This window comes from Sciurus carolinensis, unplaced genomic scaffold (genome assembly GCF_902686445.1).
Source record: "Sciurus carolinensis unplaced genomic scaffold, mSciCar1.2, whole genome shotgun sequence".
NCBI classification, from domain to species: domain Eukaryota; kingdom Metazoa; phylum Chordata; class Mammalia; order Rodentia; family Sciuridae; genus Sciurus; species Sciurus carolinensis.
Window position 1 is genome coordinate 1,532,029 of NW_025920152.1, and position 5,912 is coordinate 1,537,940.

The following is a 5,912-nucleotide window of genomic DNA, read 5'->3' on the forward strand; positions in this document are numbered from 1 at the left end:
ATCTGCTCATTTTCTTAGCCCATTTGTTGATTGGGTTATTTGTATTCTTTATAGATTCTGGAGTTTAGTGCTTTCACAAATGGAGTTTTGCTTCTGGTTTTCACTGGATACTGACCTTGTGGCAGAGCCACAGTTGCATTTCCTGCTATTTGAGTGATTCAAAGAACATTTGAATAGTGATGCTTGCATTGGTTTTACCGATTTTCATTCTGATACCTTGTTTACTTTGTTGGAGCAGAAAAGCTTGCACTAATTTCTCTCCATGGTGTCTGATCTTATCAAGAGTTTGATTTTACCTTGTATATGTAATCTTTGCAAAGGAATATGTACAAAGAAAGTTGGAAATACAACCAAAAAAAAAAAAAAAGGGACTCATCAGCAAAAAAAGGATCAAGATTTTCTTACTGCTGGTCACACCAAACCCCCCAAGTTTTCTAATACCTTGAAAAGCACTGTAAAGAAGATTGAAAAGTGTTCATCCACTCACAACTTATCTACTGAAGAAGACGATGCAAATAAAGACTTTTCCTTCTCACCAACATTCAGTTACCGAGTGGTTATTGCCAATGGTCTACAAAAGAAAATTAATGTAACTAACAGTGATAATGAGGATCTGTTTCAAGAGCTATCTTCAGTTGAGAGCTCTTACTCAGAATCATTAAATGAACTAAGAAGTAGTACAGAAAACCAGTTACAGTCAGCACACACCACGCCAGTTAGATACAATAGGAAGAGCTCGAGCAGTCTTGCACCCTCTGAGGGCAGTTCTGATGGGGAGTGCACTCTGCATAGCTTAAAACTTGGGGCTTTATAAAAGCTAAGGAAATGGAAAAAGAGTCAAGAATGTGTCTCCTCGGATTCAGAGTTGAGCACCATGAAGAAGTCTGGCGGAATAAGAAGCAAATCTTTAGAAAGAACTGCCTGAAAACCAAAGACAAATGCTCTAGAGCCAGGGTTCAGTTCCTCTGACTGCATTAGCCAAACACATGATGTCATGGAAATGATCTTTAAGGAAATTCAGGGAATAAGTCAAATTGAAACAGAACTTTCTGAACTATGAGGGCATGTCAGTGCTCTCAAGCACTCCATCGATGAGATCTCTAGCAGTGTGGAGGTAGTGCAAAGTGAAATCCAACAGCTCCATAGAGGGTTTGTCCAGTCTTGGAGGGAAACCAGAGACATCCATGATTATATTAAACAGGTCATATGGGTAGCAAAGCAAGCCTGAGGTTTTTAAATGTGCCTGAAGAAAGATTTGAATATATTGAAAGTGTGGTGTAACAAATTCTAATAGATAAAATGGATTTCTCAGGTGCACCAAATGCTATTAAAATTGAATTTGCTCAAAGGATTGGACACCAAAGGGACTGCCCAAATGCAAAACCTTGACCCATACTTGTATACTTTGAAACCCCTCAGCAAAGTATTCTGTCTTTAAAAAATCATATAAACTCAAGGGTACAGGCATTGGAATCTCATCAAATATTCTGACTTATGATATCAGAGAAAGAAAAGAGAAAGGAATTCCATCTTCCCAAACATATGAGAGCATGGATATGAAGTTCTCTACTCCAGAGCCCAAAACCGAAAAGAACAATTGGCAGTCACCTGATGACAGTGATGGAGAGCTAGAATCTGACCTCAATAGAAAAAGTTAGGCTGTGCTTTCTAAACCAGAGTTTCCAACAAAAGGAAGTACTTCCAAGTCAAGTTCAAAATCACACAGTGCCAGATCTAAGAATAAAACTGCTAATAGCATAGTCCAAATAAATCAGATTATGATAAAATTCCCTCACAATTGCCAGAATCAAATAACTTGGAAAAGCAAACCACAACCCAATATGCAGATGCAATGCCTCTCTGGCATTCACAGAGTGATTTTTTTACTGCTAAACTTAGTTGTTCTGAGTCAGATTTTTCCAAATTGTGTCAGTCTTACTTGGAAGATTTTTCAGAAAATCAGTATTTTATTAGAACTAATGGGAGCTCCCTTTTATCATCTTCAGACCAGGAGCTTTGGCAGACAAAACAGGAGGGTGTACCTACCTTGTATGACAGTCCTCAGGACCAGCATTTGAATGAGAGTGCTCAAGGTGTCCAAGTACAGAGTGAAACTGAGAACACAGAAACTATGGATAGTGGAATTTGTAATAGCATGGTGTGTCCATCTGGAGACCAAAGTTATTACAGTTTTTCTCAGCTCTCTTCCCCTGAGGATTTTTCCCCATGGAAGGAATGGAATCAAGTAGAGCAAGGAGCTGATTTAGGTTTAGACTCATCCACCCAGGAAGCTTTTGATTATGACACAAACAGTTTATTTGACCAACAGCTGGATGTCTTCAATAAAGACCTAGAAGACTTGGGAAAATGTCACAGTGACATTCAAGATGACTCTGAAAGCTTTGATTTAACCCAGGATGGCAACTCTTCTCCATGAGATGGCCTAGATAATAAACCACAAGGCCAGTGGGTTGACCAATATGATTTGTATCAGGAAACTACTTCTAATGAGTTGTACCAAAACCAAAGCCAGTTGCCCATGATGTATCAAAGTCAAAGTGAACTACGAAGTGATGATTCAGAGGATGCCCCACCCAAATCTTGGCATAGTCAATTAAGCATTGACCTTTATTATAAGACTTTCAGCTTCCCAAAATTTGTATCTACACTCCACAGAGCTAAATCAGCCTTGGAAGTAGTATGGAAGAAAAGCACACAGTCTTAGTGGGTATGAGGACAGTGGCTCTTCTTTAATGGGAAGATTTCATACGTTATCTCAATCAACTGCCAATGAATCTAGTACCTCCCTTCACTCTGATGTCTACACAGAGCCCTACTACTACAAAGCAGAGGATGAGGAGGACTACAGTGAACCAGTGGCTGATAATGAAACAGATTGTGACAAAGTCATGGAACAAGTCCTTGCTAAGCTAGAAAACAGGACTAGTGTTACTGAAAGAGATGAACAAATGCAGGAATATGATCACCCTTCATACGAAACACCCTATGAAACCCCACAAGACAAGGGTTATGATGGGCAGGCAGATGATGTGGTTAGTGAAGAAGAACTGGAACCCTTACATGACCCAGCATCTGAAATGGAAATAAGGGAAGATGAAAACCAAAACATCCCTAAGCAACTGGTGGAAATCACAATACCAAAAAGAATCCATCCTTCTTTCAAAGAGGCAGCTTTAAGGGCCTATAAGAAACAAATGGCAGAGTTGGAAGAGAAGATTCTGGCTGGAGGTACTCATGCTTAAGTGCTACGTTATGAATTAATAGTGTTTTGCCATTGAGTGTTGCTGCTTAGAGCGTGTTCTGTTTACCTGGATGAAGAGTGTACTTGTGAGGAATTTGCATGTCTTTTTTGAGAAGGATTGGATTTCATGCAACTAGCTCTCCCAACAATTTGGGTTTGATAATCTAAAGTGAAAACATATTTCAAGTAGATCATATTAAAAGGGCTCCAAATTTAACCCTACTCATTAGAGTATGATTCTTCGGCGTGACACAAACCCCATTTCATATTAACAAAGTGTGGCATCAGTTGTCAAGAAAATGAGGAGTGAAATTAAAGGACAGCCCCTTAAAGACAACAGCTGGATGTCTACTCCTTGGTTCCATTAGGTTTATAGGGATGGGGAGAAAGGTGCAGTTAATATTAAAAAAATTGAGAAGATGAACTCTCTGACTTAACCACTCCTCCCATCCAATTCACCATTTGGAGTCTGATGATAGGAAAAGTTGGGTTTCCACAGCCAATCTTAGCCAGTCCCACCAGAAACTTCCTTACCATCTGCTGATGCAGCTGAGGGAGAACAATAAAGCCAAAGCCACAGGCAGTGCCTGAGTGGTCACAAGGCATTTTCTGAGGATAAATTAAGGGAATAGAGCAGTGAAGCTTCCTCTTTGTGAGAGAAGTAGAAGTCTCTTCACCAGTATGGAAATGAGAAAAGCACCTTATCTAAAACTTTTTCTTAATTTCCTGGGAGAACAATTTTTAATAATATACGTGGTAGCTGTATATAAATGTCTGAATTTAGTGATTTTTTTACTTCTCAAACTTCATCAGTATTCACAACCTTTATTTGCATGCTTATTACTTAATCTCAAATATTTATTCAACATACTATTTTATGAAGGTGTGGATTTATGTGATCAAGTTTACTTGCTTTTGGGCAATAATGTCATAATATTTCACTTACTTCATAATTTGCAGCTTCTTTACCTTGACCAATAGCCTCCAAACTAGCTATTTTCTGGTTAATATGGGTAGATTATTGAATAATCAAATATCTTTATTGTTAAAATGTTTCAAGCCCTAAGAAAATTGAAAGCACAATTAATCTTCTCTGTTCTAAAAATCTATCTGTGTAGCACAAGAGAGTTTATATAATTTAAAGAACAATATTAAGTCAAGGGGATCTTGTGTACATTGGATATGACTGTTATTTTTTTCTTTTCAGTGAGGGGGTAGTGGGTAGTTAACTATATTTAGTTGATTTGAAAATGCGAAGTAATTAAATTTTATGTAAACAGAATGTATATTAGAAGAATATCTATCTCATATCAGAGTAATTTTTGGTGGTTACCTGTCCTTATTGCTGAAATTAAGTTGATAATTTCTAGGGATAGAAGCCAGAAGTTTGACATTGTTTTTTTTTTTTTATTTGCTATTGATTCAGAAGAGTCTACTCAAGGATAAATTAAGTCTAAACTCTGTGTGTGTGTGTGTGTGTGTGTGTGTGTGTATGTGTGTGTGTGTGTTATGATGTAATAGATACATGTTTTAATGTCAACTGGTTAAGGCATCTTTTTGGTATATTAGTCAATATCATAAGTAGCACTCGACCACAAATTTTAAATAAATAAACAAATCTTCAAATTTTAAGAAAGAAACTGATATAAACAATGGATCATTGTTTAACTTTTAAAAAGGAGAAGATACTGCCATTTATTATAATAAGGGTGAAACTGGAGAACAGTATGTTAAGTAAAATATGCCAGACACAGAAATAAATATTGCATGATCTCACCGACATGGGGAGTCATTTTTAAAAAGGTTAAATATATAGAAATAGAGAAAAAAACAATTGTTACCAGGAGTGGAATGGAGGGAGATGAAATGGAATTTATAGGTGAGAGAATTCTAAATAGCAGATAGGTAGGATAAACAAAGTCGAGGGATATAATGTACAATATGAGGACTATAGTTAATAATAGTGAGTATACCAATGTTATATGAGTAATCCGTAGCTGTTTCTTATACACACACACACACACACACACACACAGAGAACAATGATGTAAGATGATAAATATGTTAATTTGTTTATTATAATAACCATTTTACCAACTATATGGTTCTCATTATGTTGTAAGTTTTAAATATACACAAAAATTATTAAAAATTAAGAAATAAAAATTCCCAATTAGCAAGTCTCTACAAAGTACATTATTACTGGTATTGACCTTCAACTAGCTAACAAATCTAGTCATGCAGTGGCACTTCTTGAAAACACAAATGTACTTGGTTAACTATGTACTAAAAATGGAAGAATTATAAAACAGAGAAAAGATATTTGTGTGACCTGACACAGTAGACCTGGCAAGAGAGGACTTAGACCCCTCTACCAAGTTTGAACTTGGATTGTTGTCATCCTATGTGCCAACTTTGAATGGAACGTTGGATATCATCTGTCCTAGAGGAAATCAGCACACACATCTTTAAGATGTTTTCTGGTTACTGAAAAGCACCAGATTGACTACCCTCGAGGATGCAGTAGCCTAGATTTTAAAGGACATCTCTGCTCCCTTTGGTAGCTGTCAGGCAGTTTTCCCACCCTATGCTACCAATATGCTTCAGAAGGAAGGGCAACCAAACAAGGATATTTTCCAGGCCCTTTCTC

At 37.1% G+C, this 5,912-nt stretch overlaps 1 pseudogene; it reads left to right on the top strand.

The window, feature by feature from the left end:
- Window positions 1-262: 262 nt before the first annotated feature.
- Window positions 263-3,263, top strand: LOC124974528 (protein unc-13 homolog C-like; annotated as a pseudogene).
- Window positions 3,264-5,912: the final 2,649 nt, after the last annotated feature.